At 39.9% G+C, this 27,863-nt stretch overlaps 1 long non-coding RNA gene across 2 annotated transcripts; it reads right to left on the minus strand.

The window, feature by feature from the left end:
* Positions 1-329: 329 nt before the first annotated feature.
* LOC308615255 lies at positions 330-26,696 on the minus strand. 2 transcript variants are annotated; one of them, XR_014015496.1, is made up of 5 exons: positions 26,567-26,696; positions 9,732-9,786; positions 7,699-7,857; positions 4,336-4,471; positions 330-1,755 (listed from the first exon to the last, which is right to left on the minus strand). It is a non-coding gene; the product is annotated as an uncharacterized lncRNA (long non-coding RNA). The 2 variants fall into 2 exon arrangements; XR_014015495.1 differs by lacking the exon at positions 4,336-4,471.
* Between the last annotated feature and the right edge of the window lie 1,167 nt (positions 26,697-27,863).

Below are 27,863 nucleotides of genomic sequence, written 5' to 3' on the forward strand. Positions count from 1 at the left end.
CTTTTTTATTTCTATGCCCCGGTAAATTATGATTATATACATATACATATTTTTATTGATATGAAATCCTATTCAGCTGCCATTTAATAACTTGTCTTTTTTATTGAGATATAATTGACATATAACATTATATTAGTTTCAGGTGTACAACATAATGATTCAACATATGAATATATTACAAAATGATCACCACAGTAAGTCTAGTTAACATCCATCACCATACATGGTTACAAAATTTCTTTCCATGTGATGAGATCTTTTAAGATCTACTGTCTTAGAAATTTTCAAATATTCAGTACAGTGTTATTAACAATAGTCACTGTGGCGTACCTACATCTCCAGGATTTACTTATTTTATTTTGACCACCTTCACCCATTTTGCTTATCCCTCACCATGCCTCTGGCAACCACCAATATGTTCTCTGTATCTAAATTCACACTTATTTATTTATTGTTTATTTTTTTATTTTTTAGATACTACCTGTGAAATAGTATTTGTCTTTCTCTGACTGATTTTACTGTAGCCTGCCTTTTACTGATTATAATATCATTCTTTTATTCAACATACATTTATGGAGCTTCTCCTACATGCCAGGTGTGAGCTAAGTCCTGTAGTCAGGTGGGGAGACTGGCATTCAACAAATAATCATAGGAATACAGAGTCAGAAACTGTGAGAAGTGAGAGGCAGAAAAAAGAATATGCAGGGAGGCAGGAAACAAGGGGACCTGATTAGACTGAGAGGTTAGGGAATAGCTTTCTGGGGAAGTGTTTAAAACAGTCTTCTAAGGTGACCATGTCTTTGCCAGGAAAAGAGTGGGGCAGGGTGCAGGCAGCTTCCAATCAGAGTGATGTGAGTGAAGACCCAGAGCCAGCAAGAGCTTTCCAGGGCTGTGAGGCTGAAAGAGGGCCCCTGTGGCCAGTGCAGGGAGAGCAAGGTGGGGAAGGCTGGCAGGAGCTGAAGCTGGCGAGGGAGGCAGGCCTGGATCCCCAGGGCCGTTATACAGACAAGGGACTTCATCCTCGTAACCAGTGAAGGCTGGGAAGGGCTTTATGGGGGAGCGATATTATCTGCTTCACCATAAAAAGATCACATAGGCTGAACTAAGGAGTATGGATGGGGGAGAGGGGAGGAGGAGTTTATCATTAAATATTCTGTAACACAATCACAATTTTTAAAAGCAACATACTATTCATATATTCAGTATGCCTTATTTAAAAAAATTCATTGGTTTGGTGTTTTTTTGGTTATAATTTTCAAACTAATGAATGTCCCTACAGACAAGTTATTGTGCACAGCAATGATGATTGCCTTAGATGAAATCCCTAGAGGTAGAATTGCTGGCTCAGAGGGCATGCACAATTTTAAGGCCATTTTTCCATTTTGCTAAGTTACCCTCTGGAAAAGCTGTGTAAATTTCAGCTCCCCCAGGCAGGGAATAAATGTACTGATTTCCATACACCCTTGCCAACTCTGACTATAATTTTTTAAAAAGTCTGTCTTGATAGGCTAAAAACAAGATCTCATGTTTTACTTTCTATTTCTTTGACTACCAGCATGAGAGAACATTTTTCGTAAGCATAAGGGTCATGTATAGTTCTCCTGGAATTTCTCCTAATCCCGTATATTTATCTCTGGATCAGAGCTCCTTCCAGGATATCTCACACCTCTTTAAGATGTATTGTAGAAATTTCACAAGATTTCCCGGGCAGACCGACTGTAGCTCCAGGAAAGCCATCTTCAAGATTCAAAGGTGCTGACAGACAAAAGTGACCATCCGGTGAGCAGGAGTCCCAGGCATTTTTTATTTATCACAGAGATTCATACAAAAAAGAGAAAAATAGGTAAGTTAAAAAGATCCTAGTGATAGAAATGCCCTTCTTTCTGCTGATATATAAGATAACCATGAGCTTTAAACATTTAACTGTTTAGTTGATACTGTCCAGTGGAGATAACAACACGAACCATGGATGCAATTTGAAATTTTCTAGTGCTTCAATAAAAAAATAAAAAAGAACTGGTGGAATTAATTTGAATAACATTTTATTTAACCCAATGTATTTAAAATACCATCATATCAACATGTAATCAACTATAAAAATTATGAATGTGCTATTTTATATTCTTTTTTTATACTATGCCTTTGAAATTCAGTGTGCGTGCTTCATTTACAGCGCATCTCAGTCTGGGCTAGTATATTTCAAGTTCTCTAGTCAAGTGTGGCCGGTGGCTTCCGTATTGGACAGCATGAGTCTGGATGGTGACCGGAAGGCCTGGCACTAAGAATCACAGCTTTATAGGATTTGAGAGCTGGAGAGAAGTGTCGTGTGTAGTGAGCTAGCACTCACTAAAGGCGCAGAAGGGAGGAGTTCCTTTATCAAGGCCATGTGGCTAGGGAATGGTGTGGTGAGGAATTGGACACAGGTTCATCCAGTACAGCTCCCAGTACAGCTTCTTCTACTTCTGGATTATTGTGAGGTCATGAAGTGCAGGCCACTTAAACTCTGCTTAGGTGGTGAAGGTGGTGTCGTAGTTGTGTTTTACCATGCACAACACAGTGGCTACATTTATTAAAAAAGAGGAAGGTTTTTTTTGTTTGTTTGTTTGTTTTGCTTTGTGGCATGTGATATCTTAGTTCCCCAACCAGGGATCGAACCCGCACCTCCTGCACTGGGAGCGTGGAATCTTAACCACTGGAGTGCCAAGGAAGTCCCCAAATTGACCCCAGCAAGCAGAGGAAGGATGAGCAGAGCAGAGAGGAGATTTTCTTGGAAAGAACTTCCAGTTGTGTTCATCTGAGCCTTTGAATGTTGGTCTTAAGGATGTTTCTGCTCTTGCAGGCGAATGGATTCTGGTTCATCTTTAGGGACACCTTTAGGGATGCAGTGAATGGCCAGCAGGTGGTGCCAGACACAGTTGGTAACTGTGGAAGGCGCTAACTGTCCAAGGCGTCCGTGGCTGGGACCCCTGGCTGCAGATCGGCATTTGGGGCTCAGATGCTGATTTTATGGGAGACTGGATGTGGAAATGTACTTCATCCTTTATATATGGAACATGGGTAACTGGAAAGTTCATTCTTATTGTCTAAGATAAGCAGAAACATACCTTTCATAAATACTTTTGTACTTTTAGTAAGTATTTATCAAAAGCCAGTTTCAGATCTGGCCAGGAAAAACAAAGAAAATCTGCAAGGAGATATTTTCAAAGGCTTGATAGAGAAAAAGAATGTAACATATCTCACTGATACATTTTATATTGATTACATGTTGATATGATAGCACCTGGCGTGAAAAGTATTAAGAGAGTTAAAACACAAGGTAGAGAAGTGCTTTGCAGAAGGAAGGACATAAAATAAGATGAATAGGGCTTCCCTGGTGGCGCAGTGGTTGGGAGTCCGCCTGCCGATGCAGGGGACACGGGTTCGTGCCCCGGTCCGGGAAGATCCCACGTGCCGCGGAACGGCTGGACCCGTGCGCCATGGCCGCTGCGCCTGCGCGTCCGGAGCCTGCGCTCCACAACGGGAGAGGCCACAACAGCGAGAGGCCCGCGTACCGCAAAAAAACAAACAAACAAATAAAATAAGATTAATAATATTTGCCCCCGAGACTAAGCATGGGGCAGGGACAGAGCTTTAGTCAGGGGTCCAGGATGCCAGTGGGAGACTCTCAAGTGGAGTGAGAGGGTCAAGGAAACTTAGATCTAAGGTTGGAATAGACCACAAATATTTTGAAATCTAACCCCCACTCCCCACAGTTGATGCTGGAAGCCCTTTCTCAGAATAACTACTAGGTGAGGATGTTTGTCCCTGAGGTGTAAGGGGAGAGCCTGTGTGGGTCTGCTTGACAGAAACCCAGCTTAGCAGGGTTTGTTAATTCAGAGGATATCAGCGGGCAGCCCCCAGGCTGAATCTAGTACACATACATGTGTTGCGTGGCTTGTACTATGTTTTTAAAAATTTCCCAATTCATTGTTAATATGTAAACATTTGGATTTATTGCTGAAATATCTAGATTGTCTTTTGTTTATTTTTTAAAAATAATTAATTTATTGGGCTGCGTTGGGTCTTTAGTTACGGCTCGCAGGATCTTCGTTGCAGCACGTGGGCTCTTCATTGTGGCTCATGGGCTTTTCATTGGGGCACATAGGCTTCTCTCTAGTTGTGGCGCGAGCGCTCCAGAGCACGCGGGCTCAGTAGTTGCCCTGCGGCATATGGGATCTTAGTTCCCCGACCACGGCTTGAACCCACGTCGCCTGCATTGGAAGGCAGATTCTTAACCACTGGACCACCAGGGAAGTCCTGAAATATCTAGATTTTCGAGTAGTACTGAGTATTAACCTTTTTGGTCAGGACATATGTCCCTCTGCTTGTTTGCTTTCAACTTCTCTCTTGACCTTGCGGGCATTCAAGTTTAGAACCTTTAACTTGAAGGAGAAACAAAATTTTACCTCCATTCTCTCTGTTTTGTCTGGATCTGAGAATTAAAATGGCATAAGACAGGTTAACAGGAGAAAACATACAAATGTATTTAATAGAAGTTTTATGTGACAAGGGAGCCCTCATAAGAAAATGAAGACCCAAAGAAGCGGCAAAACTGGAATGTTTTTGTGTTAATTTGAACAAAGAGGGGCAATTGTGGAAAAATAAACTGTGTGGAGAGGCTGAAGGTAGATAAGAATTATTTTAACAAAGTCTGTACAGAATTCTCTCAGTTCTGATTCCCCATTGAAAAATGTTACTTTTCTCCTGGTAGAGGGAGGGTATCTTTTGCATGTGAGTTTGTTTGTTTGTTTGTTTGTTTTTGTGGTACGAGGGCCTGTCACTGTTGTGGCCTTTCCCATTGCGGAGCACAGGCTCTGGACGCGCAGGCTCAGCGGCCATGGCTCACGGGCCCAGCCACTCCGCGGCATGTGGGATCTTCCCGGACCAGGGCGCGAACCCTTGTCCCCTGCATCGGCAGGCAGACTCTCAACCACTGCGACACCAGGGAAGCCCAGTGTTACATTCTTACTTATTTATTTAAAAATCTCTCTTGGCCACCGTCAAGAGTGATAATTGTGTGGAGTAAGAGATGCACATGGTCTTCAGCTTTTGCTAAGGTAAATGTTTCCACTGGGCACTGAACTATAAATTCCCATGTCAGGACTTCAGCAGGAACCATACTACACTAAACATTTCCACGATGGATGTCGCCTGACTCAGTTTTTTGTTTTCCTTTTCACTCATGATTAATAATGTGCCTGCTCAGCAATGCCTGTACCTGGTCTGCACTGCCCTTGTGTTCATGAGACTCGAACGATTCCTAACACCAGCCAGTGGTTTTCCTTTTCTCTTTTTCTTCTTCCTCCTCCCCTCCCCTCCCCTCCCCTCCCCTCCCCTCCCCTCCCCTCCCCTCCCCTTTCCTCTCCCTTTCCTCCTCCTTTTCCCTCTCCTTCTCTTCCTTTTTCTTTTTAGAGCAGAACACAAATGCATCTATTTTGAACAATGTCTTAAATCGATTTTCTTTTTACTGGTTGCAAAATCACAGAATCCTGGATAGTTAGATTTGGAAGAGATCTCAGGAGTTGATCCACTTTAGTTCCCTAGCTGAAGCAGAAATCTCCTCTAGAGTATCTAGACAGTGGTTGTTCAGCCCTTCCTTGTTCACCTGCAGGGTCAGGGAACTCACTACCTCAGGTTGGGACAGTTCACTTATGAGAATCTTTTCCCAGTTCTTAGAGGTAAGTGACCCTGGCTTCCTCAGCAGGGTTTTCTGAATCTGAAAGGGGTGGCTTTGCTCTTCCAAGTAATGAAGGTCCCCATGCCCTTTATAATTAAGGACCCTTTCTTTTTTTTTTTTTTTTTTTTTGCGTTACGCGGGCCTCTCACCGTTGTGGCCTCTCCTGTTGCGGAGCACAGGCTCTGGATGCGCAGGCTCAGCAGCCATGGCTCACGGGCCCATCCGCTCCGCAACACGTGGGATCTTCCCAGACTGGGGCACGAACCCGCGTCCCCTGCATCGGCAGGCGGACTCTCAACCACTGCGCCACCAGGGAAGCCCTAAGGAACCTTTCTTATTCAAAATGTATCCAGGCAACTTTGACAAGTATGTGGTTTGAATGCACACAGTGAGCTTCAGTAGCATTTTTTGGTGATGCTTTCTGCTTGGATAATGACTGTACTGCAAACAGGTCTTATTGTATAAACTGAAAAATACATGATGAGACCCAAAGATCCATAGATGGGTCCATGGGTAAGACCTCTCTCTAGAGGCTTTCCTTCTCCCCAGGATTACAGTACGGTCATTAAGAGTTCGGTTCTCAAGTTGGAATACCTGGGTTAAATCCCATCTTTGCTGCTTAATAGTTCTGTGGCTTTGGCAAGTCCCTACCACATAGACTTGTTAAGTCCCCATTAAGTAAGATAATGTATGTAAAATGCTTAGTGTAGTTCCTGGTACATATGAAGAACACAATTAAGTGTTAGTTGTTTTTAGTACAGCTTTTACTACTACTATACATCAATGCCTAGGGTTCTTTCACTAGGCTATACTTTATGTGCAGAGGTTCTGATTCAGTAGGTGCAGACTGGGTCTCAGGAATCTGCCTTTTTAGCAAGCTCACTGGGTGATTCTGATGCAGGTGGTTTTCAGGTCACATTTTGAGAAATGCTGCATTGAAGAAATCCATTGCCTTTAGGATGTAAAGATTTTAGGGCCTTAGGAGGCTCCCAGGCAAAGTGTGGGCATCTTTGTAAGGGGTTATCACTCTTATCAGTTTGTTAACAAGTATTCATTCAACAAACAGCTCTGGAGAACCTGCTGTTCATAGTGCACTGCTCTCTAGCTGGTGAAATAGAAGTGAGACCACAGATGCTACACTTAGAGACCCCAGGGGAAGCGGAAACAAGGTCAATATGGGTGCCACTGGTGATATCTAAGAGGGTTTTGTGTGATATTTGAATAAACATTTAAAAATGTGAACTATTGTATATGACCTTCTCTTTTTGATATGGGATACTGTTTTCCACTTATGGTAGTGATAGAAAGTTTATTTGTAAGGCAAAACGATTTCACTTAAAAGAGCAGGTTTATATAAACAAATCTTATTAAGTCAGTGGTAGAAGTGGTAGACAGAGTGAAAATCCTGAAAGTGGTACATGAATGTCTGAAGTTTAGGAAATGCTGTATTTTGGGTAGGACAGTCATGCTGTACTCAATGTGGTTCCTTATTTTATTTTTAAAATTATTTATTTATTTATTTATTTATTTATTTATTTATTTTCGCTGCGTCGGGTCTTAGTTGTGGCATGCAAGACCTTTAGTTGCTGCATGTGGACTCTTAGTTGCGGCATGAGGGATCTTTAGTTGAGGCATGTGGACTCTTAGTGGTGGCATGCAGGCTTCATAGTTGCGACATGTGGACTCTTAGTTTTGGCATGCAAACTCTTAGTTGTGACATGCATGCAGGATCTAGTTCCCTGACAAGGGATTGAACTGGGCCCCCTGCATCGGGAGCGTGGAGTCTTACCCACTGGACCACCAGGGAAGTCCCTCAGTGTGGTTCTTTAAATGAGGAGAGGCCAGTGAACTCAGCCTGGGAGGGCAGAGACAAGGCAGTGGCCTTTCTCCCTCTTCTCTTCCCATTCATCATGTCATAATTACCATGGAAAGAGCACTTATCTATAAGCAGTGCTCACCTCTCATCGCTTTGCATGACTTACCTTATTGAATTCTCATAGCAACCCTGTGAGGTGGGATGAATGTTATCTTCATTATACAGATGAGGAAATCACGGTCACAGTTCATAAGAAGAAGGAGGGTTTGAACTGCGGCAGCTCATCCTGACCTCTGATTCCCAGCCAGTATTCCACCATTTTGACCTAATAGGGATGAGAACAAGTGGTTGTGACAAGGGCTTGGAGGAGATGTCTGTGGTGTGTGTGTGTGTGTGTAGGTGGTGAGGCTTGGCAAGATTGGTTACATAATTATAATTTGTGGGGCCCCGTGAAAAATGAAAACATGGGGTCCCTTGTTCAAAAATTATGAAGAATTTAAAGGCTAACAGAATTTTAAAGCAAACATGGGACCCCTCAGAGCCCAGGGCTGTGTGCCCAAGTTGCATACCTACCCATGAAGCTGGCCCCAGGTCTTGGTGTAGAATGGAAAGGGGCTGAGAAAGAGGCAAACAAGGGATCCCAAGACCCTGCGCCTTTTTTCCCCTTTTCTGATAACCTACATGAGGAGCTGTTGTCACACAGCAATTTCCTGCTGGTCTTCGTGCCCTTTGAGGAAAAGAAAACTTCCACAAACACGAAACCAGATAAGGAAGGTTGCAGTGCTCTGTGATGACTTCAGAGACCTTAACACAGCTCCAAATGTCAATATTCCTTCAATGGGTTCTGCAAATAAGAGTCCTGTGGGTAATTACATTTTTAATAAAATACAGTTTGCAGATTGATAGTCAAATAGATTTCCTGTTCTGGAAGCTGAGCTGTTCCTCCCAGTCCTGTCACTGTGCCCTCCTCGTGCTGCTCCCTTCTTGCAAATCTTTCGTAATTAGGAAAAGTCGTTCATTGACTTAAACCTTCAAATACTCTCAGTTCCTGCCAATTCATTCTGTGAAAGAGCTAAATGTTATGAAAATCACCATTTATTGCCTCATATTCGTAATGCACCTGTTTAATGAAATGAAGTAGAAATGAATAATTTTTGGACTTCGTTGGTGGCTGCAGACCTCAATGATAAATAATCATGTGCATGGAAGGTTTAAATGGAATTTTCATAGAAAAATGCACATAATACCTTGTTTTATTAAGTGACCTTGATACATGAAAGCCTAGATTTATAAAATATATTTCAGAAATCATTATTTACTTTTCAAGATGATTTTTAGCTTTGCAAAAGAATTTGTTATAGTTTTCTTTTAAAGAGCTAGCCTCCTGGGCTTCCCTGGTGGCGCAGTGGTTGAGAGTCCGCCTGCCGATGCAGGGGACACGGGTTCGTGCCCCTATCCCGGAAGATCCCACATGCCGCGCAGCGGCTGGGCCCGCGAGCCATGGCCGCGGAGCCTGTGTGTCCGGAGCCTGTGCTCCGCAACGGGAGAGGCCACAGCAGTGAGAGGCCCGCGTACAGCAAAAAAAAAAAAAAAAAAAAAGAGCTAGCCTCCTTAGTTATGTCTGAAGTGGACTTTCATTTAAGAAGCAGTCAATTTGCACACAGTTGTTCAGGGTGTCCTCTTTGTGCAGAGAGCAAGGCACGACTGTCGTCCCCTGGAAGAGAAATAATGTGCTTCTGAATGTTGTGTTGTTTAGGACTGGTATTGCCCTTGGCATCCAACTTCAATTTCATTAATTCTGCATTTATGGGTCCTATTATGAGCAGCCTCTAATCTGAACAAATATGCAGTTTTGTCAAATTAATGCGGTTTTTTTTTTTTTTTTGCGGTACGTGGGTCTCTCACTGTTGTGGCTTCTCCCGTTGTGGAGCACAGGCTCCGGACGCGCAGGCTCAGCGGCCACGGCTCACGGACCCAGCCGCTCCGCGGCATGTGGGATCTTCCCGGACTGGGGCACGAACCCGTGTCCCCTGCATCGGCAGGCGGGCTCTCAACCACTGCGCCACCAGGGAAGCCCTAATGCCTGTTTTTAAAAATTCCTTTTCACAAAACATGCAATGTCTGGAACAATAAGGAGCTTCTCTGATGAATCCTTCTAGCTGAATGGTGCTTGTCAGAAGTGGATAAACATTTACAGACCTTAGAAGAGTAATACTGCGTTTAGGAAGGATCCGCACTGGCTTCTTAGTGCCCCCTGCAGGGAAAAATACACATATTTCTGTAAACAGATAATTGTCAGGTTCATTAGATGCTCATTCCTTGCCTAATATGGTGTTGGGCATATAGTAGGTTGGCAATAATGGATAAATACGTGGATGAGTCAAGAAAACACTTCTATGTGAACATTCCAGAGAGTGAGATGGTAACTGTTCAGTTATCTGGAACCTGAGTCAAAGGAATTTCCAAATAACTAATTTTCTGTTATACATACAAACATGTGGTTATAAATAGGCTAAAAGAATATAAAATAAAGCTGGTCATGAGCTTAAAGCTCATTTAGTCCCACTTTGAGACAGGCGTAAATGATGATGATGATGTTGATGATGATGATGATGTAAATGCCATCCTTTGAGCACCTATTACTCTAGACCCTTTACACATGTCACCTCATTTAATCTTCACAATAACTTTGCAAGATAGGTATTGCTATCCCATTTTACAAATGGGGAAACTAAGGCTCAGAGAGGTGGAATAATGTCATCAAGACCACACACTTAGTAGCTGGCTTGAAGCCAGGTCTCTTTTGGCTCCAAAGCCCAAGTTCTTTTCCCTCACCATATTATCTCTGCACAGGGTCCTAGAGCTTGTCCTTGCCCGAGGCAGGATCAGAAAGCAAGTCTCTAGGCTCTTCTGTCAGTGTTCTTGGCTCCTTGGCAGGCTACTAGAGAACTCAGACAAAAGGATAAAGGAAATGCTAATCAAAGTGCTTCAAAAGATGTGCCTACCTCATGAACCCAGTTATTCCACTACTGGGTATTTACTCAAGAGGAATAAAAACATAACATCCAAGCGAAAACTTGTGTAAGAATGTTCATGGAAACTTTATTCATTCAAAATAACCCCAAACTGGAAATAATCAAATGTTTATCAATAGGAGAATGGATAAACAAACTACAGTATATTCTTGCTATGGAATACCACCCAACAATAAAAATATTACGTATTACTATAATTTACAACACGATGAGTCCCAAAAATATCAAGCTGAGTTAAAGAAGCTAGGTCCAAAAGAATACTTACTGTGGTTATAGGTAAAACTAATTTTTGGTGATAGGAATCAGATCAGTGTTTCCCTAGGGTGAGGGTGGGATCAGAATTCCCTGGGAGAGGAGACCAGAGAACTTTCTGAGGAGACAGTTTATATTTTAATAGGGGTGCGGATATCATAGGTGTGTACATTTTGTCAAAATCCACCAAATTGTAATACTTAAAGTCTGTGCTTTCTAATGTATGTAAATTCCACCTCATAAGATTGATTTATAAAATAAAAAACCAAAGAAGTATTGAAAGGGGGTGCCTTTTGGCTGTTGAGGAATCTTAGAGCCTTCACACAGAATGAGTCTAAGGACCCAGCCAGAAGAGGAGAGAGATGAGGGAAGGCAGGAGAGCTGACTCCCCAGACCGGAAGGACTGTCCTGTGATGAAGGGAAGAAATACCCATTTTGTGTCACTCCAGAGCAGAGACAAAGGGAGGGTCAGGGAAGCAGATGATTTGAGTTCTATGGAAAGAAGTGCTTTTTTAAGCATTAGGTATGTCTTATGATAGAGTGGGGTGTCTCAGGAGATCGTGAGCTCCCTGTCACTCAGCTGAGGCTTCTTGTCAAGCATGTTGTAGAGTGGGTCCTGTAGTGATTGGGAGATTTAACTAGAAGGCCTCAAGAGTCTCCTGTGCAAAAATTCTGCAGTTACAGGTGCTGCAGGGCAACAGGTGGAGCATGAGCTTTGGAGTCTGGCTGCCCATGTCTGAAGCTGGAGATCTTGGACCTATACCACTAATGAGATTATCTTATGCAAGTTGACTTCTTTTAGTCTCTGGTTTCCTCATATTAAAAAGGGTTGTGTTTGTGTGTGCGCCCGTGTGGGTATGTGTGTTTATCTTCCTTCTGATCTGTAACCCACTTGCACTGCTTCATGACTTCAAAGAATTATAACTGAAGCTGAAATTGAAATGATTAAAGGAAAGGGCATAGCAAAGCACCTAACACCTATACTAAGCACGTGATAAGTGCTCAGTAAATTTTAGCCATTATTATTACTATTGCTGCTATTATGATTCTAAGAATTTTAAGATCAGCTAATGCCAAAGGTAGATGTTTGGTGGCAAAATTTATAAAATCTCTTATCTTAGACCCTGCAAATAGCTGTTATGTCTATCAGAAAGTACGATTAACATTCCACAGGTTAATTTAAAAAAATGGGAAAATAAACCTTTGTGGAATACCAAATTCTGTGGATAAAAAAAAAAGTCCAGTGCCTGTGTACCTTTGACATAAATAGATTCTTTTGTACTTGGTTATGTTTTTACTTGGCTTTGAGTCGTGGTGATCTAGCCAACTTTCTGAGGAAAGGTGTCGTTGGTAGGATTAAGCTGACCTTGGTCCCTGTCCTGTGGGGCTGATCATGGTGGCACAACGAACACTTTTTAGTTAGAAGGTTGATTTCAAATAATCTGTGTAAAATGGTACCGATGAACTTATTTGCAAAGCATAAATAGAGGCACAGATGTAGAGAACAAACTTATGGTTCCCAAGGGGGAAAGGGGCGGAGGGGGGGACAAATTGCGAGATTGGGATCGACATATACACACTACTATGTATAAAATAGGTAACTAATGAGAACCTACTGTATAGCACAGGGAGCTCTACTCAGTGCTCTGTGGTGACCTAAATGGGAAGGAAATCTAAAAAAGAGTGCATATATATATACATGTATATATAACTGACTTACTTTGTTGTACAGCAGAAAGTAATAAAACATTGTAAAGCAACTACACTCCAATAAAAATTAATTTAAAAATCTGCATAATTTCCCCAAAGTTTCTGATGGATTAAAAATTTCATTTATTTAGGATAGGTCATTCAATCACATGGGTCAGAATTTAAAAGGAACAAAAGATGTAGAGTAAGACATCTTCCTTTTCCCCCACTCAGTCCCCCAATTCTCTAGCCATTCAGGTCCCCTCTCCAGGGGTAAAGAATTTAGCCAGTTTCTTATGTATGTTTGTAAACACATGTTATACCATTTCTGGATCTTTTTTCTACATAGACAGTAGTTTACCTCAGAGCGTTTTTTACCTTGTATTTTTCACTTAATGTTCACCTAATAATATTTCGTTTTTGAAGTTGAGAGCTTTCTTTCATTGCAACGACTGCATAGTTTTCCATTGTATGTAGTTAATCATACTTTATTTAACCAATCTGGTGTTTATGGACATTTAGGTTTCCCTCTACTTTTGCTCATCAAAGCAAGGCTTCAATAGATAATTTGCTTCATAAGTCATTTGACACATGTGCAGGTATATCTGTGGGATAAATTTCTGGATGTGGAATTGCTGGGTGAAATGACATAAGCACTTTTAAAACATTTTGATAGATCTTGCCAATTTTCCCTCCATTAAGGTTATACCAATTTACCTTCCACCAGCAATGTTGACCTCAAATCCTTACCAACATGATACATTCTCAAACTCTTTGATCCTTGCAAATCCAGTGAGTAAAAAACTGGGGTTGAGCATATCTTCATATGTTTAAGAATAATTTGTGTTTCCTCCTCTGTGAATTCTCTATTTATATAACCTTTGTCCATTTTTTTGGTCAGTTCAGATATATAATGCTTTTCCTTTATTGAATTTATTAGAATAAAGATGTTTATAATATTCCCTTTATATCCTTTTGCCTTTCAGACTTTAAGCTTTATTTAAGAAATAATGTACAGTAACATTTTCACTTTTGGAGTACAGTACTATGAGTTTTAACACATATATAGATTTGTGTGACCACCCTCACAAACCTATATATAGGATATAGAAAATCCAGAAAATGTACTTGTGCTGCCCCTTTGTAGTCAAAACTTCCCCCATCCCTAAACTTTGGCAACTACTTTCCCTGTAGCTATAATTTTGCCTTTTCCCAAATGTAATGTAAATGGAGCCATGCAGTATAAAACTTTTTGAGACTGGTTTCTTTCTCTCAGCGTAATGCCTTTGAGGGTCACCCTTATTGTTGTAAATATCCAATAATTCATTTCTTTTTATTGCTGAATGGCATTCCATTGGATGGATGTGCAAAAATTTGTTTATCCGTTCCCCGACTGAAGGACATTTGAGTTATTTCCAGTTTTGGGTGATTATAAATAGAGCTGCATTAAGCATTTGTGTATAGGTTTTTGTGTGAAAATAAGTGTCCATTTCTATTGTGTAAACACCTGGGTGTCAGTTTATCATGACTGATTTTTTTCACTATGGCTACATTTTCCTGTTTTTTTAAAAAAATATTTTATTGTGTACTGTTTATTGATGATATTTTATAGATTCTGGATTCTGTAATCTTCCCCCGAAGATGGTTTATTTTTGTTTAGTAGGCAGTTCAATTACTGGATGATTACCTAGTAATTGTGGAGATTTGGTTTTATATTTTATTCTGCCATATTTGTGAAAAGCATGAGGTAGTTCACAAACCCCTCTAACTTGGTGGGACTCAGGTTCTAAACTTTCCTCTGTGGATGATACAGTCAGGGCTTGGTTGAAGGCTTTGTTGGGTGGATCTAGGGTAGACATAGTCCTTACTCATAAGAGGAAAACTTTTTGGTATGTCAGCTTGCTACCTAGAGGCTTAATAGGGTGTTAATAGGTTTTTCTACCCAGACTGGGCTGGACTTCCAATGTCTTCTAGCACTACTTGATCTCTAGTATCTTTTTCATCCTCAAGCTCATAGCAGCCAGTCTCTGGCAAGCACAGTCTCATCCTGTGCATGTGAGCTCAGCCTTTGAACTAGGACCTTTGGAGGACCCCAACAGGAACTTCCGTGGTGCCTCTCTGTTATAGTTTTTCCCTCTCCAGCACTCTGCCTCCCAGTTTCCAGCCGTTTCAGCTGCCCTAAACTTTGATCTTGGCCACTTCCTCTCAGCAGGACGACCATGCTCTGCTTGGACTTCAGCTCATTGCATCTTCATTAGGAAATTGTCCCTAGGCATATTGCTGGGGTGATTTTGCAGCTCAGCTCATGTGTTTCCTGTCTCTTAGGGGTTGCAGTTCTTACGCTGCCTATTGTCCAATGTTTGAGAAAAGTGGCTTCCTCAATTTTTTTTTTAAATGGTTATTTGTGGCATAGGAAAAGTCTGGTACCAGATACTTCTATAGGAAGCTTACTTGAATGACAGATTCAGGATGATTTATTAAGGGCAACCAGGGGTCTTTTGCTTGCAACCTAACTTTTCATCAAGGACAACTTTGTTTTTTCAAATGTCAGAGAACTGTGTGCTGAAGGGTACTAGGGATCTGACCTGGTTTGGTAATTTTTGAGTTATTCTGTTTGCTACACTTTGTGGATTGGGAACCTTTTCCAAGGAGCTGAAACATAGCTTCTGTGAAGTACACTAGGTAATGAATTTTTAATTTTCAGTCTAGTTTTACCACAGTAGTAAAAACAGGTTCAATTATATGCTTATTGGGAATTCTCTATTCTTATATATTCTGAAGAGTTTTATTACAGCACAGATTAAGTTTTTCCCCTAGCACAGCATGACTTCAGGACAGTTCTGCCCTTCTCAAAAGAGGTAGTTTTCTTTTTTCATGGAATGGAGACAAGATTGGTAAAGGAAAGAGAATATATAACACAGTTGGAAAACTTTGTCCCTTTATTTAAACTTGTGTTAGGTAATAACAAGTTATGGGTTATGTTTACTAACTTTTCAGATGTGGCTGTGATACTCTTATGTCACCCTCCCCAGCTGGAGGAGAAACAGGTTTTGGAACAATTCCCTAGTGATGGACGACCTAGTTTCTCTCTTGTTTCTCTACAGGGTGTATGACAATTTTTCAGTCTTAATGCTTGTTCATTTATTCACTAATTGAGACCTTAATAAAGGTTTTCTGTTGTACAATGTGCTATGTAACAAATGCCTTTAAAATCTCAGTGGCGTACAAAAGCATGTATTTATTTAGCTCATGAGTTCGGTTGGCTGGGGGTTGGCTGACGTAGGCTGGCCTCAGTAGGAGCCATTGAGTTCTGCTCACCATATTTCTTATACTCCTTCTGGGACCAGTGAGCTAGCCCAGAAATTTTGTTCTCATGGTTATGGCAGAGGTCCAAGAGAGCAGATCCAACTGCATGAGCACATTTCCTGCCTTGGCTGCATTACATTTGTTAGACTCCTATTGGCCAAAGCAAGACACATGGCCAAGCCCAACATCAGTGAAACATGTTCCTTCTATGAGAGTAAAGAGGAGGATGTGGGTATTATTGAACAATAATAAAATCTCCTGCAGGAAATTATTAGATACTAATCACTAAGGCTACAAAGAAGAATGAGACATAGTTGTTTGCTCTAGGAGCACTCAGAAAATTGATCCTGAACCATAAACCGTGATCTTACAGCTAATGGAAGGTATAGAAAAGGAGTTAGAACTCTAGTTCAAATGAATAGAAACTCTTAGGCTTTTAGGATTTTTTTCCTTTTAATTTCACACCCTGGAGGATGTTAAACTTGGATTGCTGGCAGTCTACCAGAGCATTGTGTTGAGCTGAAATCCGCTGCTATTAATAACCAGGTATACTGTGATTTTGAGATTTAAAGCCATGATCTCATGTTAGAAGTTACAGTGAGCCAGGAAGCTGTTTGGGTTTATAACACTTTTAAAGCACTTGGGCAAAGATGTTGGAGATTAAAGGGAAAACATAAGCAGGTCTGTACACAGGGACTCAGAGCTCCATGGCTTTGTTTTAGGAACTCTCAGTAAGAAAGGTGCGATAAAAAACTGAAATATGCAGGCCATCCAAGCACGTGAAGCGACAATCTAGGGTTATTGAAATGAATGACTAGAGGGATCAAGGAAGATCTTGATGGATTGCAGAGAGCAGAGCAATGGCCTGGAAATGCTGGTGTCTCATGCCTCTTCCCCTTTTCTGAGGGCCTCTTCCTCAACAGTTCGTACAGTTAAGCCTGAGGAAATCTCATAAGACCTGGCCAGAGGAATGCTGAGAATTTCATGCTTTTTTTTTTTTTTTTGAGCCATCCAAAATTCATGATGCTGAAGTCAGGTGGCCTGAACTGAAAGTCTGGTGTTACGGTGCCCAGAATCCCCAGACCCTCCCAAGTCTGACTGTTGACCACACCCGAGGGTGACTGAATAAAGGAAAGAAGTTAAATGGGAAAAAAAATTATTGGGACACAAGAAAGAAAATTTCAGGTTTTGTGGATTCCACTTTGGGAATATCTGCTCTGGTTCAACTCTTTTGTTTCCAGTCGAGGAAATAAAGGCCTTTCTTGAGGTCACATGAGTCTATGGCAGGGCTAGGATAGAAACAGTTTGGTGGCCTCATGGTGGCAGCTAAAGCTAATGTTTACTGAGAACTTGCTATGCGCTAGGCTATTCTAAGCTATACTATGTGTAGATTATATCCTTTTGTCTTCACTAGAATTCTATGAATTAGGCACAATAATTACTCTTATCTAACAGAGGAGGTAACTGAGATACTAAGATACCCCCAAACGGTCTTTTGTCACACAGCTAGTAAGTGGGGGAGCCATGATTCAAAATCAAGTAGTCTGACCCAGTGCCTGGACTCTTCATTTTTATTCTGCAATGAGAGAGATGGTTAGACAATGACGTACATTAAAGGTGTTGAATAGACAAGGATGTCCCCCTTGGAGACTGAGAGATCCCATAATTGTAAGGCAGAGAGCCCTTAGCTTATCCTTACAGAGAGGTGGGGCTGGAAAAATATTGTAAGTTGTGTCAGAACTGCTGCAGGAATTCTGTAAAGCCTTCTGAGCTGTCCATGGTGCTGAGTCCCAGCTTCATCTCATGCATCTTTGTCTATTGCACCCATCACCGATGTTTAATAACTTTCACCCTAGATGTCTAGAATTTGAAAGCCTAATAAGATAGCAATAAATAATAATTGTATTTCTACTGAGTTCTAGACATTTTAGATGCGTTATTTCACTAAATCCCCGCAACAATTCAGTGACCTTTCTTCTGAGGAAGAGAGAAGCAGATGAACTACTACCATGTTAAAAGGCAGAATGAAGTAATTACTTGTTAGAAGTATAAAATTTGGGATGTGGAAGGGGGTGATGAGAAAGTATTTATGGGGATTTTGAGCTGGAACTAGAGGGATAATTTCAGTAAGGTTAAACACCACAGAATCTTTCCCACCATAGAACTTCAGGCTACTATCTGAAGTAGTACTACTTCAGCTGCTACCAATTGAACATTCTGAGTGTGTGAGATATGCCTTCTTGGTTTTCCTGGACCAGCACATTGGTGAGTGGGATATGTGCTGAAAATTCAGATCATTTACTTTTTCCTCCTTCATTTAGAGATGTTACAGCTGAGGGTCAGTAAAATAATTATTCAAAGTCATGCAACAAGAGGGTGGCAGAACCAAAAGAAACAGGACCCAGGTCTCATGATCAGCACTCCTCATTTATTACCTATTTCAGGATTTCTCAAAGCTAGAATCATGGACCAGTTGCATCAGCAATACCCAGGTGCTGAATAAAAATGCATGGTACTGAATTCCATGCCAGACCCACTGGAATATAATTCCTGGAGAGTGGGGCCTGAGGGTATGGATTGTGCGTAGAACACTGATAGTCTATCAGATGTACTAAGGTTCTGTTGGGAAATTGATGCTAGCAATATTGTTCCTTTTACAATCGATTTAAAGCATATATCACATAAAAACTTATACATTTATTATGTAGTTGCTATACTCCTGTGATAATCTGCCTTTAAGAAAATATGCTCCTTATTTAAGAATTGACTTACTGGCATGTGAATATTCACTGTGCATTTATTGGCTGAATGTTTTTGAATATATTTCTCGTTCCTTCAGGACTTCAGTTTTCCCTTGTGTAAATGGAACTGCAACACCTACCTTGTAAAGCTTCTGTAATATTTATATGGACAATTCTAATAGGACAGTTGTCTGGTACATAATAAATGTTTTCTACATGACATTTATTTTTAGAATTGGTTATTTTAACATTGTAGTTATAAAAATCATGCAACTTTTTTTTGATTTTTAATTGCTGTACCTTTTAAGTCAAGCATGCATTATATCTTGATTTAATTTTAAAAATCAGTACTTTATGTTTAAAAATATGTTTCTTGGTCAAATACTATTAAAGTGAAGAGATAGAAACACATCAGTGGTCAAATTTGGAAAGGTAAGAAGGCATCAGATCATGAAGAATCTCATATGTCATGCTGAACATTTTGGATTTTATCCTGTAGGCAATGGTCAGCCATCAGGGAATTTGATCTGGTGAGGATGAGGCACCAACAGTGTCTTGGGAAAACTAATTTGGCACAGGACACAATGGAGGCAGGTAGGGAGATTTAAACATTATAGCTCACATAGGAGGTGATAATTTCCTGTATTAGGTTTGTCCACTGGGAGTATGAAGGCAGGAAGAGACCTGAGAGGTCACTATTAAGGAAAATAGAAAGTATTTGGTTAATGGATATGAGGGAGAAGAAAGAAATGAAGATAACTGTGGGATTTTAAGCTTGAGTGATGAGGCTTGACAGCTTGACAGAAATAGAGATTATCTAGAGGGAGACCTGGATATGGGTGGGGAATCAGTCTGAATCTTGATCCTGTTTTACAAATTGTGAAAAATGTGATAATAGGCAGATGTATTCACTCCTTTATACATGAATCAGTTGAATGAAAAATTTCAAGTACATTTAAATATAATTTCTTTAAGAAATGCTACCCCTACCCATCCCTCGTAATTTTTATTACACTTCAGTTTTATTCTTTGATGTATCAAGGTTCTTAGTTGCAAGCAAAAGAAACTACCTCTGGTTGACTTAAACAGGAAAGGAGTTTATTAAAGTAATATTAATTTGCTCACAGAATCCCTAGAAAGATTGGAGATCCAGGCTCAGAATATGTTCAGAAACAAGGGATAATGAGCGGCATCCACATCCATGGCCAACATAATGCTAAGAACCAGTCTGTGAAGACACTGCTGCCCCTCTGTAGAAGATGGGATGTTATGGCTTGTACTGTCACTGGCAATGGAGAGAGAATGCTATCCCTGACTCTGATGTCTTTGGAAATTTGAAGCTTCTGCTGCCGTTGTTGCTCCCACATCCTGAATAGAGTCTCCTCTGTTCCTGCTTCTTTGTATTACTAGGTCCTTACTCAGAGTCCAAGGTAGAGGCCTAGTTGGGCAAACCCACGTCTTATGCCCTAGCTGAAAGGTATAAGGGTCTTGCTTATCACTAGGATGGAAGGGTCTTGCTTTTCAGCCTCTGTGGTGGGAGGTGGACCCTGCCTCCTACCAAGATTCCTAAGAAGGGACATTCATAATTACAGAAAGGACATTGAGATACTTGGCAGCCAAGAAAAGCATAGCAAACAAACTGAAGAACCAATAACCAGTGTCCACAATACATGCCTGTAAGTTATATTTTATATCATGAGAGCAGAGTATCTCTATAGAAATACTTTTTTCTTTTCTTTTTAGTTTGCTTCAAATATAGATACAGAATGTTGTAAGAATCAAAGCACTTGCAGTCACATCTAAAAAGGTCAGAAAATTGCCCGGTATTTCATGGCTGGGGTTGCTCAAATTGCAGCCTATTACAGACTGAAACAGGGCACCATCTGACCTTTTCATGTGGCAAGATGTATTAACAGAACTCCCTCTTTCTATGATGTTTTTTGCCCTTTCACCCATTCCCGCTTATTTGAATTCAGCTCCAAGAGGGAAAAAATTAAGACAAAAGATGTGGTCTGAAATTTCAGGTTGGGGGTGAACTGATTCTAAGTTTGAATTTAGGGAGGAAAGAATTTTCTCATATTTATCTGAGTAGAGCATTGCATTGGGAATCAGGAAGCTCAAATCCTAGTCTTGGGCAAGTCCTTTTCTCTCTCTGGATTCGAGATTCCTCATTGATGGGGTCCTAGGATTTGGACTCAGGAGGAACCAGATTTGAACTCCCACTTACTGACTGGTGTAAACTTGGGAATATCATGCTCTTAGCCTTATTTTTTTCATGTGAGAAGTGGAGATCATAATAGTACCTTACTCATGGATTTATTGTGTGAATTAAATAAAGGCAATGTTTATAAAACTTGAGGATAAAATAGGATGGTTGTACCCTAGGTGATCTTTAATGACTTTCCAGGCATCGGAGAATCTGCTGTTTCATGTAATTTGCGTAGTGATACACACAGTCTGTGTATATGTGTATCTTATAGTTCATATATGCTAAGTGGGTTTTAGAGGAACAGGGATTCTCAGGAAGAAGAGAAATATTCATTTCTTTTTTTCTCTCTTCCATGATCTGTGAGTATAGCTTCTTTTAAAACACTGAAAGATACTCAAATGATATGTGTGTTGCATATTTAATACCCCTAGGAACCTGTGATCCAAATGAAGAAACCAGAAAGACAAAGTTCTATATTTATATGGGTTGAAATATAAGATAACCATCGAGGCAGTGTCATGATGAGAGAGTAGGTGCTGTGAGCTCAGAAGAGGGAAGGGAATGGGTTACACTGGGCAGAGTGGACAGAGCCAGCTTCTTGGAATTCCAGAGTTGTTCCTCATCATATGCATTTGAATTTATAATTTGTGTCAGAGCAGCCTTTCTTAAACCTGCCAGATTTGACTATGGGAGCTGAGATGCTTATATCCCTCCAAAGGTTGGGGAAAATGGCCAGTGTGATGGTTTTAAAGCAAAATCTCTGACATGTTTCCCATCAAAAGATGGGAGCTAATTCCCCTCCCTTTGAACATGCATGGGTTGGCTTTATTGACTTGATTTTAATGAATAGAGTGAGGTGAATGACTGTTGATTTCTGAGTCTGTGTTAGAAAGGGCAATTCAGCTTCCAGCAGGCTTTCTCTCTTTTGGGACACTCACCCTTGAAACATTTATACAGTGTAATACTATATGAAGTTATTGTATTTATTTTTAATGAATGAATGAATGAATGTATTTATTCATTGTTTTTCTCCACCCAGTAAAAAGTAAACTCCATGACCTCAGGTGTTTTATTTATCTTATGCTCCATCCAACATCTAGCTCAGGCCTGACACATAGATGCTCAGTGGGTATTTGCTGAATGAATGACTGAGTGGTTGAGTAGATAGAAGGTTCTAGAGGCCAGGGTGACAGAGGTTTGAATACTATTAGCATATAGATGATAAGCAATAAGGCGAGAGCAGATAATCCGGGGATAGTGTATAGATGAAGGTCAAGGACAGAACTCATCAGATGTCCTGTGATCTCACTAGCTTTCTCATAACTAGATTTAACAAAATCTCTGCTTTCACTTTAGGAGACAGCAGAGTGCTATGCTTAAGAGCAGGGACACTGAAATCATGCTGCCTGGGTTTGAATCCAAACTCTATACCTTACTATGTGACCTTAACCCAGCCTTTTAACCTCAATGAGTCTGCGTTTCTTTATATAATGGGGCTAATGGTAGTACTTAACACATAGGGACTTTTTTTTCATATAGGGACTTTTAAGGGTTAATATAGATTATAGCATAGAACTCTATAAGCCTTAAATAAAAATCAGTTATTATTATTATTCAAATTATTAAGCATAGGATTTAAATGCATTGACCTAAGTGGGAATGACTGTAGTAAAAATACAGACATTTGTATAGTACTTTATAATTTCTAGTGCTTTTGCATTTGTCAACTCATTCAATTTTCAGCATATATCATTATCCCTAGTTTTTTAATATTAATAAATGGCAAAACTTGGGCAAGAACCTAGATTTTATATTTCTCAAGTCCAGTGGGCTTTCAGACTGAGGAATCAGAAGGAGAATATCAAGTACAAAGATTTAGAACTGACACTCACCCATCTTGGATAAAACCGATTTACCCCTGAAACAGTTTGGTGCTAAGCCTTTGAATTATATGTATCCTAAAAATTTCCAGCATTCAATGGAAGAATGTTGCTCTGCCATGGTTTGTTTGGACTGCAACACTGGAGCAGTTGAAATTAATCTTTTTCATTACTTCATTCAACAGGTGCTTGTAGAGCTTTGTGTTAGGCACTGTGTGGGATACAGAGGAGTACAATTTACAGATTTTGACCTTTTAAGTTTTTATTGCTTAACTGGGGTGAGAGGAAGGTAAAGACACACAGTGTGAAGCCATAGCTTGATAGAGCAGAGTCTAAACTTTCAGTCTGTGTTTGAAGTTTAGGGAAACTTATATGAAATATGGGCCATATTTCCCCTTAATCAAGCAAGCATCACTTGGCAGAGAAGCCATTAATCATTGCTTTCTTGTCATGAATTGACTTGTTCAGCATGGGGAGGAGATTGTTCAAGGTACTGGAGACTTTTTCTCATCATGTATTACGACATATAGTTCCTGCGTGTGAGACTGGAAGGTGGGAAGAAACAGCAAGACCGGGTGAACCCATCCCCAGCTTTACTGCTTCTAAACCTCACTTTGACTTTCAGGGGCAGTAGAAAGGCAATTAATTCCTTCCTTCAACAAACACTGACTGAATGCCTCCTTTGAATGAGGCATTGTGATACATGCTGGAAAGATAAACACAAGAATAAGGGCTTGTCCCTGTCTTCAAGGAGCTCACAGGGCAGAGGCAACAGTATAGAATCATAGCACTGCTCTTGAGTCACACTGCTTGGGTTTGTATTAAATTTCTACCACTCAGCAGCTGTGAGACCTTGGGCAAATAAGTTAACTCCTCTGTCTCTTGATTTCCTAGCTTAGGAAATGGATGTAATAATGGTGAAGATTAAATGAGCTATTCCATGTGTCCTATAGCACTATGCCAGGCACATAATAAGTATGTAATATTAGCTGTTATTATTATGAGTGTACAAAAATATAGAGAAGTTTCACTTCCAGTTAGGATAGAAAGCTGGAAAGAGCATCAACCCCATTCTAAGACTGAGAAAATTCAGCTAACTACAAAATCATAACTTGTTTTTGGACCTATTAGAGAGCTGAGGTCACAGAACAAGCAAATTCTGAAATGGAAGAGGTTTCTCCGAGGAGAAACTGGACATGTGGACTGTGACATTTTCTGTGACAGAAGACAAGAAGAGAGGATGCTACTATACAAATGAGTAAGAAGAAATCAATTAACATTTTAATGTATTTCTGTAGGCTGAATATGGTCTAGAATGAAATAAGACAAGTTGTGGACTCCCTCATACAAGAGGAGTTTGCACCCATTCTCAAGCTCTATTCTATAAATCTTCACCAGGTGTTCACAGTAAAGTTTGGGGTCAGGGAAAGAGACCAGAGAGAGCCATCCTCACTAATGCAGGTATGGAGAAGGGGATTAGCCCCTGTTAGAAAGGTACAAAATCCCACTCTCCTTCCCAGAACCATATGTCCTACAGAGCAAAAGACTTAAACTGCTGGGAAAGGGCAGCACTCTGTAACCCTCAGGAATAGCTGAGGAGCCATTGTTGCTAGAGGAAAAGGCAGAGGCTCAAAAGATCAGGTCTAAGTGCATGAGCACATTTCTAGCCTCTGCTGAATTACATTTGCTAGATTGACTCAATCCCTGACACCAATGGCCTGACCAAAGAAGAGGCATGCCCATTTCCAAGCATAAGTGCTATTAATCTCATTGCTCTATGCACAATATCTCACATTTGATAAATAATTATGATTAACTTTAATAATTAATTAATCACTCATGATAGCAATTAAAAAAAGCATCATCAAGAGACAAAGCAATCAAGAGAACCAGACTCAAAGATGACTAAGATGTTAGAACAATCAGTCAGGGACTTTAAAACAATTATAGTTAATGTGTTGAAGGATCTAGTGGGAAAGGTGGACTATACATATGAAGAGATGAGAAATTTCAGTGGAGAGATGAAAACTATAAGAAAGAGTCTCATGGAAATGCCACAAACACACACACCACATAAGTCAGAGATAAAGAATTCTTTTGATGGGCTCATCAGTAGACTTGACACAGTTGAGGAAAGAATCAGTGAACTCGAAGATAGGTCAATAAGAATTACCCAAACTGCAACACAGTGAGAAAAAAGGAACAGAATATCCAAAAGTTATGACAGAACATCAAGTGTTTTGACAGTTGTATAATTAGAAAATATGGAGAGAGCATGGCGTAGAAGAAATACTTGAAAAGATAATGACTGAGAATATTCTAAAAATAATTAAAGATACCAAACTAAAGATCTAGGAAGCTCAGAAAATCCCAATAAGGAAAAACAACAACAACAACAAAAATAACAACAAATACAAACACAACTAAGCACACATTCAAACTGCTGAAGATGAGTAGTAACAAGAAAATACTGAAAACACCCACAGAAAAAAGACACATAATGTACATAGGAATAGGTATGAATTACAGCTGATTTCTTTCAGAAGATTTTCAAGACTGTGGGCAATAAGAGTGACATCTTTATTATTATTATTTTTTACATCTTTATTGGAGTATAATTGCTTTACAATGGTGTGTTAGTTTCTGCTGTATAACAAAGTGAATCAGTTATACATATACATATGTTCCCATATCTCTTCCCTCTTGCATCTCCCTCCCTCCCATCTTCCCCATCCCACCCCTCTAGGTGGTCATAAAGCACTGAGCTGATCTTCCTGTGCTATGCGGCTGCTTCCCACTAGCTATCTGTTTTACGTTTGGTAGTATATATATGTCCATGCCACTCTCTCGCTTTGTCACAGCTTACCCTTCCCCTTCCCCATATCCTCAAGTCCATTCTCTTGTAGGTCTGTGTAGAGTGACATCTTTAAATTACTGAAAGGAAGAAAAAATTCTAGCCACCCAGAATTTTATACCCAGTGAAAATATCTTTCAAGGTTGAAGGTAAAATAAAAATTTTTTTGCAGATACTCTAAACCTGAAAGAATTTATTGCTAGTGGACCTGTGCTACAAGAAATGTTAAAAAAAAATTCAGGCATAAGTAACATGATACCAGACAGAAACTTGAAAAAAAGATAAAGATCTCTGAAAATGGTAAAAATGAAGGTAAATATATGTAAATTTTATTCTTCTTCATCCTGAAAGATAACTTTCTAAAGCAAATATGGTAATAATGTATTTTGGAGTGTAATGTATATAAAGGTAAAATGTATAACAACATCACAAAGGATGGGAAGGAGAAATTGGAAATATGTTGTTGCAAGATTCTTACAGTCTATATGAAGTAATATAATATTTAAAGGTAGACTGATAAATCCTAAAGGCAGTAACTAAAAATATTAGAAAGAGGTATAAGTAATAAGCCAACAGGAGGAGTAAAATAGAATTAAAGAAAATAGTCAATCCCAAACCATAGATATGTAAAAATTAAGGTTACTTGGGGGAAATGGTGGGACGTCTGGTAAAGATGTTGACTGTGTGGAAAATATGGGGTGAGCACAGTGTGTTAAGAGAAAAGGTTGAAAACAAGGCATCTAAGAGTTTGATTATGAACAGCTTTATAAAGTAGTCTAGTGATATTGAATATTTAATAAAATAAGGTTTTTTTCATCAACTTTAATAAAATAAGGATTTTTCACCTAAGTTGATATTGTGGTGCCTCTTCGTAGACACAATTTCTTTAATGATAAATGTGGCTTGTGATAGGTTTGTGAGGTTCACAAAGATGCCTGAATGTCAACCTCTTAAGAAGGCAAGTTAATTCATTTCACACTTTTGAAGGAAGGGTGGCTTAATCATAGGTGTGATGCTTGTTTTCAAATAAAAAGCCAGTCATTATATGTAGGGATATCTGTTGCTTACCTCATGTATATTCCTCTGATTCCTCCTTCTTGTTATGTGTCACAATATTCCAAGCCAAGTGATTTGGGTAGGATGGATATAACTCTGAGCTTCAGGGACAGTTTCTGAAGGGCACAGGCCAATCAGCATATCCTACCCCCATGGTCATAGTGATGTGGCTCTGGGATGTGCACTTAATCCAGGTCAGACCAATTAAGGGAAGACAAAATTCTGGGATTTTAAGTTACCCAGTGAGCAGATTCTTTTCACGTAAACGTGAAAGTTTCTGGCACTACTAGGGAAAAATATGTTTGAAAAATCAATGCCAGTTCTGAGGTTAAAAATATTGAGAAATGGTGAGCAATAGTCTGGGATCACATTGAGGCTTGTGTTGAAACTCTCCTGCAGGTTGATCAGTTAATAACCAAATACACCCCCTTTAAAAATTTAACCAGATTGGGCATTGCTTTGCAACTGAAAGCACCCTGTGTGTGGAACTAGCAATTTCAGTTAATTAGATCTTCCTTCATTCTGGCTTCTTTCCCTTGTTCAAAATCCTTACACATTTTTTTTTTCCTCCCTTCACTCTTCTTGGACATCATCTCTAGCCTTCTTTTGGATAAAAGGTCAGTGGTCTCCCCATTTTCTCACAGGTATCACTTATTCCAATTGACATTTACACTCGAGTAAACGTAAACTTCTCTGACCTTTTTTAAAAGCTAGATTTTAAAGGGATATTTTCTCTGTTTTAAAACAGTACATTTTTGTTGCTTTTCTTTGTAAAAGGCCACATTGCTCCTTCCAGATTTCTTGGATACTTGGTTTACCCATTTAGATTTTCTTTTCCTTCTTTAAAATGGGGGGTCTGCTCCTTCTCTTTCTTTCCTCTGCAGTGTGGGACGCAGGTGTTTTGTAGACACGTGGGAACCACTTAACAGTAAGTTTAAAAAATATTTAGTCATTTTCACACACCATTCTTAGTTATGTGAAATAAATATGGGAATAAATTAGCCCTTAAATATTCAATCTAGTGTTGAAAATGAAAAACAACAGATGTAGGTATTTGAGTGGGAGAAAATACTGCTAGATACAAGTCTGAAGTCTGGCCTACTTCAAATATTCAATTCAGTTTAGCCCTTCTCCTGGCTAAATGTTGGTAATCCATCTGCAAAAGATGGTTAAGACATAGATTCAGAGTTTACCTGTCAGGTGAATATTTTTAGTCAATCTGTCTGTAAATGATTCCAAATTCTTTCCATTTGGGGATGGTGTTCCTCACTTGACTTCTTGTCCATGGTTCAGCTCCATCAAGCACTTC

This window comes from Mesoplodon bidens (assembly GCF_964165515.1).
Source record: "Mesoplodon bidens genome assembly, chromosome: 4".
NCBI lineage: Eukaryota > Metazoa > Chordata > Mammalia > Artiodactyla > Ziphiidae > Mesoplodon > Mesoplodon bidens.